Below are 21,402 nucleotides of genomic sequence, written 5' to 3'. Positions count from 1 at the left end.
GTTCCATATAAATTTTAGGATGATTTGTTCCACTTTTTTGAAAAAAATGGATGGGATTTTGATACGGATTGCATTAAATGTGTAGATTGCTTTAGGTAGCATAGACATTTTCATAATATTTGTTCTTCCAATCCATGAACATGGAACATTTTTCCATTTCTTTGTGTCTTCCTCAATTTCTTTCATGAGTACTTTATAGTTTTCTGAGTATAGATTCTTTGCCTCTTTAGTTAGGTTTATTCCTAGCTATCTTGTGGTTTTGGGTGCAATTGTAAATGGGATGGACTCCTTAATTTCTCTTTCTTCTGTTTCATTGTTGGTATAAAGAAATGCAACAGATTTCTGTGCATTGATTTTATATCCTGACACTTTACTGAATTCCTATACAAGTTCTAGTTTTGGAGTGGAGTCTTTTAGGTTTTCCACATATAGTATCATATCATCTGCAAAGAGTGATACTTTGATTTCTTCTTTGCTGATTTGGATGCCTTTAATTTCTTTTTGTTGTCTGATTGCTGAGGCTAGGACTTCTAATACTATGTTGAATAGCAGTCGTGATAATTGACTTCCCTGCCGTGTTCCTGACCTTAATGGAAAAGCTTTCAGTTTTTCTCCATTGAGAATGATATTTGCGGTGGCTTTTTCATAGATGGCTTTGATAATATTGAGGTATGTGCCCTCTATCCCTACACTTTGAAGAGTTTTGATCAGGAAGGGATGCTGTACTTTGTCAAATGCTTTTTCAGCATTTATTGAGAGTATCATATGGTTCTTGTTCTATTTGTTGTATCACATTGATTGATTTGCGGATGGTGAACCAACCTTGCAGCCCTGGAATAAATCCCACTTGGTCGTGGTGAATAATCCTTTTTATGTACTGTTGGATCCTATTGGCTAGTATTTTGGTGAGAACTTTTGCATCTGTGTTCATCAAGGATATTGGTCTGTAGTTCTCTTTTTTGGTGGGATCCTTGTCTGGTTTTGGGATCAAGGTGATGCTGGCCTCATAAAATGAGTTTGGAAGTTTTCCTTCCATTTCTATTTTTTGGAACAATTTTAGGAGAATAGGAATTAGTTCTTCCTTAAATGTGTGGTAGAATTCCCCTGGGAAGCCCTCTGGCCCTGGGCTTTTGTTTGTCTGGAGATTTTTGATGACTGTTTCAATCTCCTTACTGGTTGTATCTGTTCAGGTTTTCTATTTCTTCCTGGTTCAGTTGTGGTAGTTTATATGTCTCTAGGAATGCATCCATTTCTTCTAGATTTACAAATTTGTTGGCATAGAATTGCTCATAGTATGTTCTTATAATCGTTTGTATTTCTTTGGTGTTGGTTGTGATCTCTCCTCTTTCATTCATTATTTTATTTATTTGGGTCCTTTGTCTTTTCTTTTTGATAAGTCTGGCCAGGGGTTTATCAATCTTATTAATTCTTTCAAAGATCCAGCTTGTAGCTTTGTTGATTTGTTCTATTGTTTTTTTGGTTTCTATTTCATTGATTTCTGCTCTGATCTTTATCATTTCTCTTCTCCTGCTGGGTTTAGGCTTTCTTTTTTGGTCTTTCTCCAGCTCCTTTAGGTGTAGTGTTAGGTTGTGTATTTGCGACCTTTCTTGTTTCTTGAGCAAGGTTTCTATCACTATATATTTTCCTCAGGACTGCCTTTGCTGTGTCCCACAGATTTTGAACCATTGTGTTTTCATTATCATTTGTTTCCATGAATTTTTTCAATTCTTCTTCTTCTTCTTCTTCTTTTTTAATTTATTTGAGAGACAGAGAGTACAAGCAGGCAGAGAGAGAGGAGGAAGCAGGCTCCCTGAGGAGCAGAGAGCCCGATGCGGGACTCGATCCGAGGACCCTGGGATCATGACCTGAGCCGAAGGCAGAGACTATAACCCACTGAGCCACCCAGGTGCCCCTCAATTCTTCTTTAATTTCCTTGTTGGCCCATTCATTCTTTAGAAGGATGCTGTTTAGTCTCCATGTATTTGTATTCTTTCCAAATTTCCTCTTGTGTTTGAGTTCTAGCTTCAGAGCATTGTGGTTTGAAAATATGCAGGGAATGATCTCAGTCTTTTGATACCAGGTGAGACCTGATTTGTGACCCAGGCTGTGATATATTCTGGAGAATGTTCCATGTGCACTAGAGTAGAATGTGTATTCTGTTGCTTTGGGGTGAAATGTTCTGAATATGTCTGTGATGTCCATCTGGTCCAGTGTGTCATTTAAGGCCTTTATTTCCTTGTTGATCTTTTGCTTGGATGATCTGTCTATTTCAGTGAGGAGAGTGTTAAAGTCCCCTACTATTATTGTATTATTGTTGATGTTTCTTTGATTTTGTGATTAATTGGTTTATATAATTGACTGCTCCAATGTTAAGGGCATAGATATTTAAAATTGTTAGATCATCTTGTTGTATAGACCCTTTGAGTATGTTATAGTGTCTTTCCTCATCTCTTGTTATAGTCTTTGGCTTAAAGTCTAATTGATCTGATATAAGGATTGCCACCTCAGCCTTCTTCTGATGTCCATTAGCATGGTAAATTGTTTTCCACCCCCTGACTTTAAACCTGGAGGTGTCTTTGGGTCTAAAATTAGCATATTAGCTGCAAGACTAAGGAATCATGGGGAGAAAGCCATGAATTCCATGCTTTGCTTTCTCCTCCTCTGGAATTCCACTCTTCTCCTTGGTTAAGTGAACTTGATCTTGGCTGGATTTCTTGTTGATCTTCTCGGGGAGGGGGTTTGTTGTAGTGATTCTCATTTGTCTTTGCCGGAGGCAGAATTGCATCGCCCTTACCAGGGGCCGGGCTAAGTAATCCGCTCGGGTTCGATTTTAGGAGCTTTTGTTCCCTGAACGCTTTCAGTAGAGTTCTGGAGGATGGGAATGAAAATGGCGACCTCCCAGTCTCCCGCCTAGAGGAACTGAGAGCTCAGGGTCTCACTCCTCAGTGCGCCCTCAGAGAAAAGCGCTCAATCACTCCCATCTCCCTGGCCTCTGACCACGCTTAGAGAAAAGCGCTCAATCACTCCCATCTCCCTGGCCTCCGGCTGCACTCCGAGCTCACCCAGCCTGTGAGCAAGCGTCACTGTCTCTGGCACACAGCTCTGCCTGGAGTCTCTGATCCCGGTAGACCCCTGAGCTCCCACAGGGGGTGTCTCCCCGGATCTTGTGAGGACCTCAGGCACGGAGCAGTGGCCTGCGCTACAGATTATGGTTCAAGGTAACCCCGAGTTGAGAGCTCATTCCTTGGCTCTGTCTTTGTAGCCGGCTTCTCCACTCTAATACCTGCGAGCTCTGCGACACTCAGACCCCCTGATCCTTCTGTGACCCCATGGGACCTGGGGCCACGCTGACTCCGAGTGGGCTTCCCCCCCAGTTTAGCCTCTGGAGTGATGATGTCCTTCAGTGGAGCAGAATTTTAAAAGTCCTGATTTTGTGTTCCGTTGTTCCTTCCGCTTGCCGGGAGCCTGCCCCTCCCCCCGCGGTCTATCTTCCCGTCGCTTTGGATTCACTTCTCTGCCGGTCCTACCTTTCAGAAAGTGGTCGATTTTCTGTTTCTATAATTATTGCTCTTCTTCTCTTCGATCTCCTGTTGGATTTGTAGGTTTTCGTAATGGTTTGATAAGCTATCTAGCTGATCTCCTGCTACCTGATGTCATCTCAGCCTGCTGCTTCTCCGCCCTGGAATTTCAATAGGGATTGAAAACTCAATAGGGATTGCATTGAAGTTGCTTTAAGTATTATGGACATTTTAACAATGTTAATTCCTCCAATCTGTAAGCATGGAATATTTTTTTCCATTTATTTCTGTCTTCTTCACTGTCTTACAGTTTTCAGTGTACAGATCTTTCACCTCCCTTATTAAATTAATTGCTGGGTTTGTTTGTGTCCTTTTTGAGGTAGTTGTAAACGGAGGTGTTTTGTAATCTCTTTTTGTGACAGTTTTTAATTTTTGTATAGAAATTAAACAGCTTTTTGTATATTGATTTTGTATACTACAACTTTACGGAATTTATTATTTATTGCTTCTAGTCATTTTTTGGTGGAGTCTTTAGGATTTTCTATTTTTAGTATCTTGTCATCAGCAAACAGAGCCGGTTTTTTTTCATTTCTTTCTTTTTTCTTTTTTAATGATTTTATTTATTTGACAGAGAGAGACACAACGAGAGAGGGAACACAATTAGGGTGAGTAGGAGAGAGAGAAGCAGGCTTCCCACTGAGCAGGGAGCCTGATGTGGGGCTTGATCCGAGGACCCTGGGATCATGACCTGAGCGGAAGGCAGACGCTTAATGACTAAGCCACCCAGGCGCCCCTTTCATTTCTGATTTGGATGCCTTTTATTTTTCTTTCTTGCCTAACTGGTCTGGCTGAACCTTCTAAAACTATGTTGAATAAAGTGGGGTGAATTGTTGTACTTGTCTCTCTCTTGTCTTCTTCTTGATCTTAGAGGAAAAACTTTTAGCTTTTGAGAATGATGTTTGGTGTGGGATTGTCATATTTGACCTTTATTATGTTGAGGCACATTCCTTTATACCCATTTTGTTAGGAGTTTTTAATCATAAATTGTTGCTGAATTTTTATCAAATGCTTTTACTACATTTATTGAGATAATCATATGATTTCTTTCCTTTATTTTATTAATGTGTATAAGATGACTGATATATGGATATTGAAGTATCCATGTATCCCAGGGATAAATCCCACATGATCATGATATATGATCCTTTTAATATATAGTTGATTTTGGTTTGTTAATATTTTTTTGAGGATTTTTGCATTTCTGTTAATCAGATACATTGGCCTGTAATTTTGTTGAAGTGTCCTTGTCTGATTTTGTTATCAGGGTAATGCTAGCCTCATAAAATGAATTTGGGAGTGTTCCCTCCTCCTCTTCAATTTTTTGGAAGACGTGGAGAAGGAACTTTTTTTTTTAATGGAATAAATTTATAAGCCTGGAGTTTTCCCCCCTTGAACTCAGCTCTCATACCAACTGCTTTTTTGGACTTACACCTAGATTTTATTAGGCATCTCAAAATTTAATATTTTCAGTGTTAAAGTTGGAGGACTGACATTACCCAACTTAAAGATAAACCTACAGTAATCAGGACAATGTGGTATTGGCACAAGAATAGACAAATAGATCAGTGGAACAGATTGGAAAACAGAAATAAATCTACATCAATATAATCAGTTGATCTTTGACAAAGCAAAGCAATAATAAACTAAGTCAGAGATAGTCTTTTCAGAAAATGGTGCTGTATTAACTGGACATTCACATGCAAAAATGAATCTAGACACAGACTTTACATTCTTTATAAAAATTAACCTAAAATGAATCACAGACCTAAAAATGGAACAGGAAAACTATTAAACTTCCAGAAGATAACGTAGAATATAACGAAGATGACCATGAGTATAGCTGTGCTTTTTGAGATATAATACTAAAGCCGTAAAAAAAAAAAAATACTAAAGCCATGATTCATGAAAAAAGTAATTGTTAAGCTCAACTTCATTAAAATTCAAAACTCTGCCTACAAAAGACAATTACAAGAGAATGAGGAGACATGACCCAGAACGAGAGACTATATTTGCAAAGGGCACATCTGATAAAGGACCGTTATCCAAAGTGTACAAAGAACTCAATAAGAAAACAAACAACCTAATATTAAAAGGAGCCAAAGATCTTGGCAGCTCACCAGAGAAATCATTATGGCAAATAAATGCATGAAAATGCTCTACGTCAGATGTCATCAGGGGAATTAAAACTAAAACAACAAGATACTACTACTACACACCTATTAGATTGTCCAAAATCTGAAACACTGACATCAAATGCTGGAGAAGATATGGAGGAACAGAAACTCTCATTCATTGCTGGTGGGAAGGCAAATGGTATAGCCACTTTGGAATATAGTTTGGCAATTTCTAACAAAATTAACCATATTCTTACTATATATTTTAGCAACCATGCTCCTTGGCATTTACTCATATTGGTTGAAAACTTATGTCCACAAAAAAACATTAAAGTTTCATTCATAATTACCAAAACCTGGAAGCAACCCAGATCTCCTTTAGTAGGTGAATGGATAAATCATCTGGAAATGGACTGTTAGTCAGTTATTACAAAGAACTAAGTTGTCAAGCTACGGAAAGACCTATGAGGAAACTTAAATGAGTGAAAGACACTAATCTGAAAAGGCTGTGGACTGTATGATTCCAAGTATATGACATTTTGGAAAAGACAAACCTGGAGAAAGTAAAAAGATCATTGTTTGCCAGAGGTTTGAGGGGTAGGAGGGATGAATTAGGTGCAGCCCAAATGATTTTTGGGGCAGTAAAATTACTCTGTATGATATTATATTGGTAGATGCATGTCATTGTATATTTGTCCAATCCCATAGAATGTATAATATCAAGAGTGAACCCTAATGTCAAGTATGGACTTTGCATCATAGTGATGTGGTAGTGTCGGTTCATAAATTTTAACAAATGTGCCACTTTGATGAAGAATGTTGATAACAGGTATGCATGTGTGGGGCCAAGGATATCTCTACGCATCCTATCAGTTTTTCTGTGAACCTAAAACTGCTCTAAAAAATAAAATCTATAAAAGCAAGTAAGAAACCAACCAACCAACTCATATGATTCAGTCTTTGCAGTGGCTTACAAGATCTTTCTTATAGCCCCTAACCAGTCTCATGTCACTTCTTACTACATTTCCTGTAGTTTACTCTGGGCCAGCTACATTAGACTCCTTGGTGTGTCTTATATACATAACAGATAAACTCTTGCCTTATAACATTTGCATTTGCTTTTCCTTCACATAACCTTATGGATTGTTCTCAGCTCTTTCAAACCATTGTTCCAAAGTATTCTTTTGCATGACTTTCCTTTCACAACCTAACCAAATTGCAAACCCTCCACCCTGAACTCCTTATCCCTTTTATGGTTGTATTTTTTCCCTTAGCACTTACGGCCTTCAAATATTTTTATTGTGGTTTTCTCTCCTGCAGAAGACAAGAATTATTTTTTTTGTTGTTGTTTTTCTTTCTACCGATGAATAACATCTAGACAGCACTTGGCATATAGTAGACCCCGAATACGTTTTTTTGTGTGGGTGGAATAAATGAATCTCATTGTACTATTACAATTGATTTACTTGTCTGTACTCCACTTGACTCTAAGCTTCTTGAGAGACAGGTGCTGCAACTTCTGTGTCTGTTTCTTCAGTATTTAGCACACATGGTTGTATAACCATTTGTTCAATTTATAAAAGAATATACTTTTCATTTTATACAGGTATAAACATAACAGAATTACACATTGGAATTTTTTCCCTTATATTTATAGGTACTTTTTGATTGCTATGTGTTCTACATAATTATATACATTTTGTTAACTTTGAAAATCCTTATGAAATGTAGGTAATTCATAAAATAGATAACATTGAAACATTTAATTGAGTTAATATTTAGTCATTTATTTAACTATTGGTTATTATAAGCATTTAAGTTTTCTAACTTATATATATTTTTTAAAGATTTTATTTATTTGAGAGCGAGCAAGAGAGAGAGAGTACAGGTAAGGGAAGTGGCAGAGGGAGAGGGAGAAACAGGCTTCCCACTTCCATCCCAGGATCCTGAGACTGTGACCTGACCCAAAACCAAGAGTCAGGTGCTTAATAGACTGAGCCACCAAGGTTCCGCAGAAAGATACATTCAAGATCATTTAAAGATACAGTTAAGTCTATCAGTTCAATGTGTTTCCCTTTGACTCTGCCAATTACCATTTCCAGAAATACTCTTAAAATGTTTGCTGTATTCTTTTAGACATTTTTATATGCATATAATTACACATATATATGTATATATATACCAAAACTAAATTAACAAAAGCTAGTTAATACATGTATTATTCTGTAGTTTATCGTTTTTATCCTGTGTCCCAGAACTCTACCTTATTAGTATATAAAGTGTCTTCTTTGTAAGAATCACGCTATGATGTATAATCTTTTAATTATTCCTCAATTGACAGACATTTAGTTTGTCTAATTATGAGAAATGGTGCGCTATACAAAGTTAAATATTTTCTTTTCTGCGGTACAGTGCATTATGTTTCTTCAGAGAAGTTAAATGGTGTGCAGAATTTCCTGAACCTTTATTTTCCTGGAGCATATAATTCTTTCAAAGAGCATGTCATATCACTGAAGTTCCATTAAATATATTTGGAGTTCTAGTCAATCTTCTTATTTTACTTATAATGAAATTAAGACTGACTAAATGGAAAATTGGAACCATACTCTCAGTTTCTTGAATATTTTTCTATGTTGCTCCAAATGCTTTGAATTTAATCTTTTTTTTTTTTTTTAAAGATTTATTATTTTTTTGACAGATAGAGATTACAAGTAGGCAGAGAGGCAGGCAGAGAGAGAGAGAGGAGTAAGCAGGCTCCCCGCCAAGCAGAGAGCCCGACGCGGGGCTCGATCCCAGGACCCCAGGACCATGACCTGAGCCGAAGGCAGAGGCTTTAACCCACTGAGCCACCCAGGCGCCCCTGAATTTAATCTTCATTTAGTTTTATTCCTGAATTCAAATAGGAATGTTATGTACTAGAATTTTTTATAAGGGAAAAAATAGTTTTCATGTGTTATACTAGGAAAAGTTAACAAGTTTCTGTTTTTAGGCTTTTCTTTATATCAGCATGGGATATCTTGGTAGGTAATTAGTGACAAGTTAAGATAAGGTTTTAATCAGTTTGATACAGCTTTTCTTTCTTTTTGTATGTAGAGAGAGCGAACTGGGGGAGGGGTAGAGGGAGTGAAGGAGAGAGCATCTCAGGCGGACTCTACACTAAGTGTGTTGTCCAATGTGGAGCTCATCTCACAACCCTGAGAATCATGACCTGAGTTGGAATCAGGAGTCTGACACTTAACCAACTGAGCCATCAAGACCCCCCTGGATATAGCTTTTCTTAAATAACTTAAAGTTCTCTGACATAAATGAACTAGCTCCTTTCTTGTGTTTGAATAGTTCTTTCAGTTACTTTAAGAGTAACTGTCATTTGTGAGTTGGGGGAAATCGGAGGGGGAGACGAACCATGAGATACTGTGGACTCTGAGGAACAAACTGAAGGTTTTGGAAGGGAGGGGAGTAGGGATTGTGTGAGCCTGGTGGTGGGTATTAAGGAGGGCACATATTGCATGAAGCACTGGGTGTGGTGCATAAACAATGAATTTTGGAACACTGAAAAAATAAAATTAAATTAAAAAAAAGAGAGTCGCTTGAAAAGCAGTATTAAGTTTCATCATGTCTAGCGAATTTCTTAGCTATTTCTTTTGCCTTTCTCTTCCTCATTCAGGTTACTAGTTTTATTTTTTGAAGTATTTAGGAGGACTCTAGTTGTAATTTTAGATATGTTTTATAATAGAGATACTGTTGAATCCTTTTGCCATAACTGGTCTTACTTTTGCCTTTCCCTGAGTTGTCAAGTTCTTTTAATCTTAGGGTACAATTCAGAGTATGTTTTCTTTTGCTCATGTAATGTTTGGTTGCATCAGTTATTTTGTGCAGTGAAAACAATCATTGGAGGAGGATTGATATTCCTCTTTTAGTTCTGTAGTTCTTTTTAGAATTTATTTAATAAATGAAAATAGATTTTTTTTCTGATTGCAAAGGTAATGCACAGTCCAAAAATAGTTTAAGTAATACATGAAGAATTTATGTAAGAAAGGTAAGTCACTTAAAGTCCTTCTATCTGGAGGTAAGCACTTTAACATTTTACTAATATTGAACTTTCTTCTCTGTAAGTATACACACATACTCTGTAAGTATACACATACATTTATAAATACAAGGTCAACTCTATTGACTTGTAATTTTCCCTTTTACTCAAGAAAGTATGTTGTGGAGCACTTTTCTTCTCATGAATATAGAGAATATAAATCACTTCTTAATGACTACAAAGTCATTTTATGGATATACCATAATTTAACTGATGCTCATTAATAGACATTTTGGATAGGCTCAAAGTTTTCCGAATTATGAATAGCTCCCACATGAACATTTTTGTAAATTTGGCTTTACGCTCTTATGATTATGTTTGTAATGTAATTCCTAAAAGAGAAATTGCTGGATCAGAATTTTGGTACTTGTTGCTAAACGGCTTTCCAAACAATGGTAACAATTTATGCTCTCTAAAATTATATGAGAGTGTACTAAATCTTATTCAGTTCTGGGTACTTTTTTTTTTTTAAACCTTCAATAATTTGGTGCATAATGATGACTTAAGACTGTTCAAATTTGTATGTTTTTGATTATTAGTCAGATTTAATATATTTCTAGGTAATGACCACGTTTTTATTTTTTTTTTAAAGATTTTATTTATTTATTTGTCAGAGAGAGAGAGAAAGAGCGCAGGCAGACAGAGTGGCAGAGAGAGAAGCAGGCTCTCTGTGGAGCAAGGAGCCCGATGCGGGACTCGATCCCAGGACGCTGGGATCATGACCTGAGCCGAAGGCAGCCGTCTAACCAACTGAGCCACCCAGGCATCCCATGACCACTTTTTAAATACGTGAACTCTATGCCCAACGTGGGGCTGAAACTAACAACAGCTAGCAAAGATCAAGCATCGCCTGCTCCACTGACTGAGCTGGCCAGGTGACTCATCTAATGGCTATTTTTTTTTTTCCCCTGTAAATTTTCTGTTAACATCTTTTTTTCTCATATTGGTATTATGCTCTCAGGGTTTGGCATATATTTATTTCATGCTCACAAGAATCCTTTGAGATAGGTTCTGTATCTGTTCCTGTTGAGGAAGACCTCATATGCTTAGTACGAGCAGGTTTGCCAAATTCTTGGATTGGTGGCTCATATCCATCGGCTCATTCAACTTTAGCAGTGGTCTCACCCCCAGTAGCTTTTCCAGGACTACTACCTTCACCATGAAGCTTCATGAGCTTTCCTAATTCAAACCTGGGCTTCAGCATTTTTACTTTTCTAACAAAGACATCATGGAGTGGATAGACTGGCAAGCCTTTTCTGTCTTTTCCAATGGTGTCTGGAATCAATTTATTGACTACTTCTTTCAGTTATTTGTCTGCACTCTTGGGTCATGATATCTATCACCCTTTTTCAAATTTGGCAGACCTCCTATTTTTGAGTAAAACCAACACAAAATAACCCTTGTTAGTCTTGACATTAACATGAACTTCAGTCATAGTCTGCCATTTTTTGACCATGGAGCACATTTTGTCACAGGTAAAAACCATGCCAAGGAAATTAGTTTTTGCCCCAATCATCCTCAGTTCTAAATGCAACTTCATCATTCTGCAGATCAGCAAGGCTCACTTCAAGAACATGAGAGGCCATCAGATGTGATTTTGGTGCCTTGAGTTCTTATGACTAGTGTTTTTCCAATATTTCTTATATTGAATGTAGCTGTTGCTTTCATATCATACCAATCTTTCTTAGAAAATAAATCAGCCACTTTCTTCTTGGCTCCCTTTTTGCCACCTTTCGTAAGGCTCTTGTTCTTGCCGACTGTCATTGTATTGCTCAGGGAGCCAAAAGGGGTTCTTTAATCTTATTATTTCTTCCTCAGTACTTCCATTTTAATTGCTAATTGTATAAGTTTAGATATTTCTTAGGACAGACCTCTCATCTTTGCTCACTTATTTCAGAATTCTGTTACTTGTTTTCTCAGGTATATCTTGACAACTTTTGTCAAGTCCCAGAAATTAATCCTTTGAGTTTTGACTGGAGTTGGACTAAATTCACAAATTTTATTTTTATTTCATTTTATAACTTACAGAGTGAAATTTTTCTGGGAGTTGAAAGTAGTCATTCATTCATTTTTCCTGGTGTATCTTTTCTTCATTTATCTCTCACAAGTTGGGTTTATTTTATGACTTTTAATGACAAAATTTTTATCCAGCTTTTCTTCTTGCTAAGTCATCTTCATATAAGGGCACATTTATAAAGACCTACTATTTGCTTAAGAATTTACAGGTAGGGGTTCCTGGGTGGCTCAGTGGGTTAGGCCTCTGCCTTCGGCTCAGGTCATGGTCCCAGGGTCCTGGGATCGATCCAGCCCTGCATCAAGGCTCTCCACTCAGCCGGGAGCCAGCTTCTTCCTTTCTCTCTGCCTGCTGCTCTGCCTACATGTGATCTCTCTCGTCAAATAAATGAAAAAAAATCTTTAAAAAAACAAAACCATACAGGTAGATTCTTCTTAACTTCTCTCCTTATCCGGGTACTATTTTGTACCCTTTAGACTTTGATAATATAGGCTTATTCAATCATTTAGTTCTCATTCGACAGCCTAAGAGGTTAGGGAGGGAACTGGATCTTTGTTTTTATTGATTGTTATTTTATTTGCTTTGTGACCATTGCATTCATATGTAGACTCATATTTAGAATCTTTGGATTTGGAAAAACTGCCTGCCCAGGACCCAATTCTGTTTTTTGTTTTTGTTTTTGTTTTTGTTTTTTTTCAAGATTTTATTTTTTTTAATTTATTTGACAGAGAGAGATCACAAGTAGGCAGAGAGGCAGGCAGAGAGAGAATGAGAGGGAAGCAGGCTCCCCGTGGAGCAGAGAGCCCGATGCGGGACTCGATCCCAGGACCCTGAGATCATGACCTGAGCCGAAGGCAGCGGCTTAAACCACTGAGCCACCCAGGCGCCCCCAATTCTGTTTTGACTCCCACTTTATATTTTAGTTTAGTTAAGTTTAGTTTTAAGTAATCTCTATGCCCAACATGGGACTCACAACCCCAAGATCAAGAGTTGCATGCTCCATGAGCCAGCCAGGTGCTCCTTTACTTCCACTTTAGAGTGCCTACTTAGTGAAAGATAGTTTTCAAAATTTGTTTCTCTGCCTGAGAGCATTTCATCTGATAAGACTTTGTATACGTATATGCTCCTTACCAACCCTGCAAACAATTGTGGCCTCTACTGCTATTATTATTATTATTATTATTAATTAATGCACAAGCAGGGGGAGTGGGAGAGGATGAAGCAGCCTCCCTGTCTAGCAGGGACCCCCAATGTGGGGCTCAATCCCAGGACCCTGGGATCATGACCCAAGTCGAAGGCAGACACTTTAACCAACTGAGCCACCCAGGTGTCCCTATTGCTATTATTTTATGGCTCTGAAAAATCCCTAAGGAGATTGGTGTTTATCGTACCCATAATGTTTCTCCTTATATATTGCCAACTTGAGAGATTCTCCCTGGAGCCACACCCCAAAATCAGAGCAAGCCCTGATCACTCTTTGGAATCTGGGTCAGAGGTGAATGCTGAGGAGTGGCTGTGCTCAGTCTCTTTTAGCTGCGGTCTGCAACAATGAATATTTTTGATCCGTGGCAAGGGTAAGAATATCCCCATGTAGTGGACCAGTATTTTCCATGGCTCTCTTCAGTTTTCATTCCTTATTCCTAACACATTTGATCCTTTACTTTATTGGTTCCAGATCATAATTAAAATGATTCAGGCCAAAAAACTTCTCAGTGAAGAACTTATCTTGAAAGAGTCAGAACTGATGTATATTATAGTATTTTTTACTATTTGCTCTCCTGCTCATTCTATACCTGCCCCAAACAAAAAGCTTTAATTTTTTGAAATCTTTTATCTTCTTAAAATTTTAATTCCAGGATAGTTAACATACAGAATTATGTTAGTTTTAGGTGTACAATACAGTGATTCAACACTTCCAAATATCATCCCGTGCTCATCACAACAAGTGCACTCCTTAATCTCCATCACGTATTTCTCCCTCCCACCCCCTCAACCCCCGCCTCCCCACTGGTAATAAACAGCTCAAAACCAAAAGCTTTTAAAATCATTGTCTGCTTAGGTATTTTTGGTTAGTGGAAATTTTAGAAGTAGAACATGTTTGCTTGTTGGGGAACAGACAAAATGAAGTGCCAATGGTGCCTATGGCCCTATCAGGTATCCAGCAGATATTATGAATCTTGTTGATTTTGATGTAGTCACACAATGCTGCTTTGGGTTCTGCATAACAACTTTTCATATTTCATATTTCTTCTCGCTTGCTCCTGTGACATGACCAAGAGAAGTCCTTCTCATTGTTTAGGTTTGGGACATGTTGGTGTTTAAGTCCTTTGTAGTCTGCCACTTTGCTGTCTATATAATGTTGGTAAATCTCATCTGTCTATAAGTTTCAGTTTCCTTTTCAGTGATGATACTTGCTCTATGTACTTCATTGATATATTAAGAAGTAATATAAAAATATAAATTATCTTTATAGATTATAAAATTTCATACAGATAAACAAGATTTGTGCTAGGATACTATAAAGTAATTATAAGAGACAGTATGGAGTTCTATCAGAAGATTCTTTTCCTACCTATATTAAGTCCTTACATAAATATAAAGTCTAATTTACCTTCTTGTAATATATATTATATTGCTTATAGTTTATTAATGATTATATAACACAAAAACTAAGGATGGTATATAATATGAGAAAGTAACACTATTTCAGCAGTCTAAATATGATTTAGCTCAAGTATGTTAATATTGCGGGAATGAGTTTTTGTCTGAATGTGTAACTTCTAATATACTAAAACTTAGATTTTGTCCAGACTTAATATAGAACTGAATGAAGAAAAGGATTCCAATCCTTATGTTCATAATTTGTATTAACCATACTACCATACTTCCTTCTTATCATTACAAAGTAAGACTAATATAATAATAATAAATAAGATAAAAATTTAACTTAAAGGAAATTAAGATTAAAAAATAATGAGGGGTACCTGGGGTGCTCTATCAGTTGACCGTCCAATTCTCCAATTCTTTTTTTTTTTTTTTAAGATTTTATTTTATTTATTTAACAAAGAGAGAGAGAGAGATCACAAGTAGGCAGAAAGGCAGGCAGGGGGTGGGGGGGGAAGCGGGCTCCCCACTGAGCAGAGATTCTGGATGCGGGGCTAGATCCCAGGCCTCTGAGATTATGACCTGAGCCTAAGGCAGAGGCTTAATCCACTGAGCCACCCAGGTGCTCTTGACCATCCAATTCTTGACCTGAGCTCAGGTCTTGATCTCAAGAGTGGTGGGTTTAAGCCCCTCATTAGGTTCTGTACTGTGTATGGAGCCTACTTAAAAAAAAAAAAAAAAAAAAAAAAGATGAAACAACAAAAAGGCTACTGAAAAAACAATGAAGCAGTGAAGAAGAACGTAAATCAAAAGTAAGATAAAATAATTATAAATAATGGAATAAAAATAAAGCACTGATAGACTCTGGCAAGTATCAGACACAAATGTTGACATTTCATTCATTCTGCTATTATTGAATATATTTGTCAATCACCACACTGGCTGAGTCAACAGAAAAACCATTCATCTTGACCCATGAAATGTTAGTCAGCAAGGACTGAATTCAATGATGCAAGAAGAATGTTTTAAGCATTTATAATATTAATAAACAAACATTGCTAGAGGTAATTTCCCGCAAGTTCTGAATCTTCATCAAAATTACTGACCAGTTACAGAACATCCTGATGTAACTGACCCCATTATATTTATCCAGTTTCACGAAAGACACAGATCTGGCATTGTTCACAATTTAGGTTTGATAAACTGACAGTGTTTTGAAATTACATGTATTTTTGTATTTTACTTTTATAAGTTACATGTTAATAATTTCTTATATTCCTTAGTATTATGAATTAGAATTCCATATTTAGCTTGTACCTATTAGGCACAATTTTTAAATCTTTATTTACATATAATTTCAAGATGCAAAAAAGCTGCAAAAATAAGAATAGTGTAGGACACCCGGTATAGCTTTTATCCCTTTTTTGAAATTCACCTTTTTCTTTTCCGTTTTGAACCATTTGAGAATATGGCCCTTTACCCCTAAACTTTTTGGTTTCTATTTCTTAAGAATAAAGGGCATAGTTATCATCTTCAGAAAAATTTAAAGTTTACAAAACTTTAATCTCCTGTGCATATTTTAATTTTTACTGGTTGACCAGATATTGTCCTTTGTGGTTTTTCCTCCATTCAGTGCAGACTCCAGTCCAGGATCAAGCTTTGCAATTAACTGTCATTTCTCTCTGGTTTCCTTTAATCTATAACTTCTTTATAGCTTTTCTTTGTTATCTTTAACACTGATGTTTTTAAAGAAAATATCCTCCCCCACTTCTTTTTAATTGAATGCCCCTAATTTGGGTTTGTCTGATATTTCCTCATGGTTAGATTCAGGTTATGGATTCCAGGCCAGGATACCACAGAATATTTGCATTATAAGTGATCACCTTTATGATGTTCCATTCCTTGCAATTAACTCATTGAACTTTCTTTCTGCTTTCCTCTTTTACTCACTAGTTGTATTGCACACAATCAGAATGTTAGTTAACAGTGTTTTTTAAAAGAATATACAGTGTTATGGGGATGGATGGTGGTGATGGTTGCACAAAAATGTGAATGTACTAAGTACCACTGAACTGTACACTTAAAATGGACTAGGATGGTAAATTTTATGTTTATTTTAACACAATTTAAAAACGGGAAAGAAAAGAACATATGGTAGACCTAAGTTTTATATTTCTTGTGAACACAATTAGGGACTAGTTGCCTGGAAAAAGTCCTATACATATAATACAGCCTTTAAAAATGCTTAGTAATTGTTTTATAATTATTAACATCATTATTTTAATTAGTAGATAATGTAGTACAAGAATACATTTTATTCTGTGTATGACTCGCTTTTCCTATCATGGTGTATTATTTCTTTTGCTTCTCACCTACAACCTCACACCTCGTAATTTGGTGTTTTAGCATTCTTAAAATGTTTTGATATTTTCTCATGTAACAGGATAAAAGTCAGCAAAAGAAAAGTTATTTGTTTAATAAATTGCTGTACTTTCAAAGAAGTAATCTGGGGCTCCTGACTGTAGAGCATGTGACTCTTTTTTTTTTTTTTTTTTTTGAGCATGTGACTCTTGATCTCAAGGTTTTAAGTTCAAAACTCACATTAGCTGTAGAGATTACCAAAAAATAAAATCTTAAAAAAAAAAAAGTTGTCCTGCTCTTAATGTTCCTGTCTTATCAAAATACATATGAAATATAATAAACTCTAATAGTTGATAACTTACCTTTTAGCTTGGCCTATATTATACAGGTATATGGAATTTTCTTTTCTATTATGATTACTCCTTTATTGTGGTATTAACCCTTAATAGAATCATCCACATAGTCCTAAATATAAGAAATCTAAATGATAATTATTACTATATTTATAAAAAGTAATTTGCCATCTTGTCCTACTATTCTATTGAAATAGTTCCTTTGTACATCATGAGTTATAGTCTCCTTTTTAAATCCAGTGACCTTGTCTTAGTCTTTGTCATCTCATTACATATGGTATTAGCAATGAATCTTGGCTTTTTGAGTCAAAATTAGTCTATGAATTATGAAATCCCATATATAAAATATTTTTATTACATTTTAAAGAGCTGTCTGTTGGTTCTCTATCTTTGAGATTGAGAGATTTTTAGATCCAAATGATTTGCTGCTTACTGCCTCTGATTTTAGAGGGGTACTATTACAAAAAGTAATAGTACTATTAAGAGTAGAGCTCCCAGGGGCTCCTGGGTGGCTCAGCTGGTTAAGCATCTGCCTTTTGGTTTGGGTCGTGATCCCAGGATTCTGGAATCGAGCCTGGCTGGGCTCTCTACTAAGCAGGGAGCCTGCTTCTCTATCTCCCTCTACCTGTCCCTTTGCTTACTTGTGCTCTCTCTCTCTATCAAATAAATAAATAAATAAATAAATAAATAAATAAAATCTAGGGAAAAAGAAAAGTAGAGTTCCTGGGACGCCTGGGTGACTCAGTCGGTTAAGCATGGGACTCTTGGTTTCAGCTGAGGTCATGATTTCAGGGTCATGGGATTCATCTCTGTGTCTGGCTCTGTGCTCAACAGAGTCTACTTGTCCCTCTCTCTCTCCTCCTCCTTCTCGCATGTGCTCACTCTCTCTCTAAAATAAATAAACAGCTCTGACCAACGGATCACACCCACCTGTCCCTCGTGTATCCCCTTCACTGCTCCCAAGTGGCCCCTGGGCCCCAGATGTCTGTACATCTGGAGACTGGGTTCTGGGAACTGCTGTCCCTGCCACCGGTCATTGGCTTTTCTGGATAACATCATTACGGAGGCGGCAGTTGTTGTAACAAAATGCGTGCAAGTTTCCGTATCTTTTGATCCTTAATGAATTTGATGTTATTAGACTTAAACTTTTTGTCAATCTGACTAGTTTTTAAGTGAATCCTGATTGTTATTTTTATTTCTCCCATTGCCTGGTTGAGTATCTTTCATATGCTTACTAGTCATCTAAGATTCTTCTTTTGTGATTTGCCTGTTCATGTTCTTAAGCAATTTTTCCAGAACTTTGGTTGTCTATTTGTTATTCTACAATTAGAGGAAGTAGAGCTATCTTCTCTCAGTGCCTTATCTTTTCACTTTGATTAAAATGTCTTTATTGTATAGAAATTTAAAAATTGTTAATTTAGCCAGTTTTTCCTTTATGATTATGCTTTTCTTACTTAAAAATCTTCTCCTGTTGTTCCAGTGAATAACCCAAAATTTGGTGTCTTAATAACAACGATTATGTTTTATGATTTCTGTGTGTTAGGAATTCAGACAGTGATTAGCAGGATTTCCTTGTTTTTTCTTCCATATGCCTCAGATGGAGTGACTAGAAGTCTAACCATGGGCTGGAATAATCTGGAGATTATTATTTTTTTTTTAAGATTTTATTTATTTATTTGACAGATAGAGATCACAAGTAGGGAGAGAGGCAGGCAGAGAGAGAGAGAGGAGGAAGCAGGCTCTCCGCCAAGCAGAGAGCCCAATGCGGGGCCTGAGCGAAAGGCAGAGGCTTTAACCCACTGAGCCACCCAGGCGCCCCAATCCGGAGATTATTTTTAATAATCTTTGCTTATGTCTTATGCTTGATACTGGTGTTGGCTGGGATCTCAGCATAGCTGCCAGCCAGAAAGCCTATACGCTTAATTTTTTTTCATTGGTTTAGGAAATAAAGTACCATATTAAATAGAAATGGTGACAACAAACATTTCGGTTTTTTTCTTGATCCTTTTGGGAATGCGTCTTCACTTTAATTATTATTTGTTACTATTAATAATATGTTGTCGTGTTAAAGAAATTTCCTAGTGTTCAACAAAATTGGATAAGAGTTTTTAATCACATATTTGAATTTTACTGAATACTTTTTTTGCATTCTTGAAACGATATGTAATTTTCTCCTTTTAGTTCATTAATATTGTGACTAACATGAATAGCTCTTCAGAAATAAACCTGTCTTTGTATTCTCTGAATAAAAACTGCTTAGGGGCACCTGGGTGGTTCTGTCCAGTAAGGGTCCGACTCTTGATTTCAGCTCAGGTCATGATCTCAGGGCCGGGGATCAAGCCCTTCATCAGGCTCTGTGCTAGGCATAGAGTCTGCTTAAGATTCTCTCTCTTCCAATACTCTCTCTCCCTCTCATTCTGCCCCTTCATGATCCCCACATCTGCATGCATGTGCATGCTCTCTCTTGTACACGCTTTCTCTTTCTTAAATAACTAATTAAATCTTTAGAAAAACTTCTTAGTCATGATTTATTAATAGTATTTTAGTATTGTGGATTTGATTTACCTGTTTATTTTGGATTTTACAACTGAAATTGGTTTGGTTTTACTTTCAAAATTAACCTACCTTCATAAAATGAGTCTTTTCCTCTTTATCTTTTCTCTTTTCCATAATAAATAAATAAATATTTAATCTATAAGAAAACAGGTAAAGAGGGAAAAGTAAAAAAAAATAATACTAATAGAAAACAAGTAGCATGATGGTAGATTTAAATTCCTATAATTATATTTAATGTAAATGATCTAAATACCTCAATTAAGAGAAAAGGATTGGATATAAATATAAGAACCAACTATATGGGGCACCTGGGTGGCTCAGTGGGTTAAGCCTCTGCCTTCAGCTCAGATCATAATCTCAGTGTCCTGGGATTGAGGTCCACATCAGGTTTTCTGCTCAACAGGGAGCCTGCTTCTCCCTTTCTCTGCCTGCCTCTCTGCCTACTTGTGATCTCTCTCTCTCTCAAATAAATAAATCTTAGAAAAAAAAAAAAAAAGAACCAACTATATGTTACTGAAGAAAAACTCATTTTAAATATAAAGACATAGGTAGGTTAAAAGTGAAAGAGTACAAAAGATACTTTCTACAGATTATCAAAAGAAAGTGGATTAATTATATTAGTTTCAGACTAAATAGATATCAAAGCGATATATATTATCAAGGACTACAGAAATTAATAATAAGAGGATGCTTTCACGAAGAATTATCAAAATAAAAAATACTAAAATTGCAGGCACCTAAAAAGTGACAAAATAAAACAAAAAACTTTATGTGAAATTTAAAATCTTATATAAAATAGATAATTTCCTAGAGAAACATTAACTATCAAAATTGCTTCAAGAATTTTATAAACTGAGTAAATGAGTAATCAAGAAAAAACCAGCATCTACAGTTAAACTTACCGTCCCCTAAATAAGAAAAAATAGTATTTAAGGAATGATTGAATTTTATATAAATTTCTCAGTTTTGAAGCTATTACTTCATAGTGTTTTGGTTTCCCTTGTTGCTGAGGAATAGTCTGTCAGTATTCCTTATGAGGTAATATGTCTTTTTCTCTTTGACTTTTTTTTTTTTGGTGATGTCTTGTTTATCCTACCTAATGTTCCACAATTTATTTTGATGATGTGTCTAGATGTGGATATATTTTTGTTTATCCTTCTTGGGGCACAAAATATACTTTGAATCTGAAAAACAAATTCCTTCTTCAATTCTAACACTATTTAACACTTCAAGTATTGCTTCTTTATCATTTTCTCCACTTCTTTTAAGACCTTACTATTATATGTGGAAGCTTCTTAATATCTCTTACATGTCTTTAAACTGTTTTGGTTTTTTTTTTTAAGATTTTATTTATTTATTTGGCAGAGAGAGTGACTAAGCGAGAGAGGGAACACAAGCAGGGGGAGTGGGAGAGGGAGGAGCAGATTTCTCACTGAGTAGGAAGTCCAATGAGGGGCTTGATCATAGGACCCTGGGATCATGACCTGAGCTGAAGTCAGACACTTAACTGACTGAGCCATCCAAGTGCCCCTTTACTGTTTTTTTTTTTTTAACCAAGTTTATTGATACATAATTTACTGTAAAATGTACCCTTTTAAGTGAATATACAATATAATTCAATGGTTTTTAAATATATATTCACAGATTTGTGTAACCATCATCACTATGTAATTTTATGACCTTTTAGCACCTCTTGAAGAAATCCCAAATATAAACTAGAAGTCACTCTCTACTT

General features: G+C 36.2%; 1 protein-coding gene and 1 pseudogene across 2 annotated transcripts in view; one reads left to right on the top strand and one right to left on the bottom strand.

Moving 5' to 3' along the window:
- Positions 1 to 21,402, top strand: part of BAZ2B (bromodomain adjacent to zinc finger domain 2B) — a 421,364-nt gene that overhangs the window by 139,872 nt on the left and 260,090 nt on the right. The window lies entirely within an intron of this gene.
- LOC123950410 lies at positions 10,729 to 11,543 on the bottom strand (annotated as a pseudogene).

The sequence above is a fragment of the Meles meles genome, chromosome 9, assembly GCF_922984935.1.
Source record: "Meles meles chromosome 9, mMelMel3.1 paternal haplotype, whole genome shotgun sequence".
Lineage (NCBI taxonomy): Eukaryota > Metazoa > Chordata > Mammalia > Carnivora > Mustelidae > Meles > Meles meles.
The sequence above is the reverse complement of the archived record's forward strand: the minus strand, read 5'-3'. Positions and strand labels throughout refer to the sequence as shown.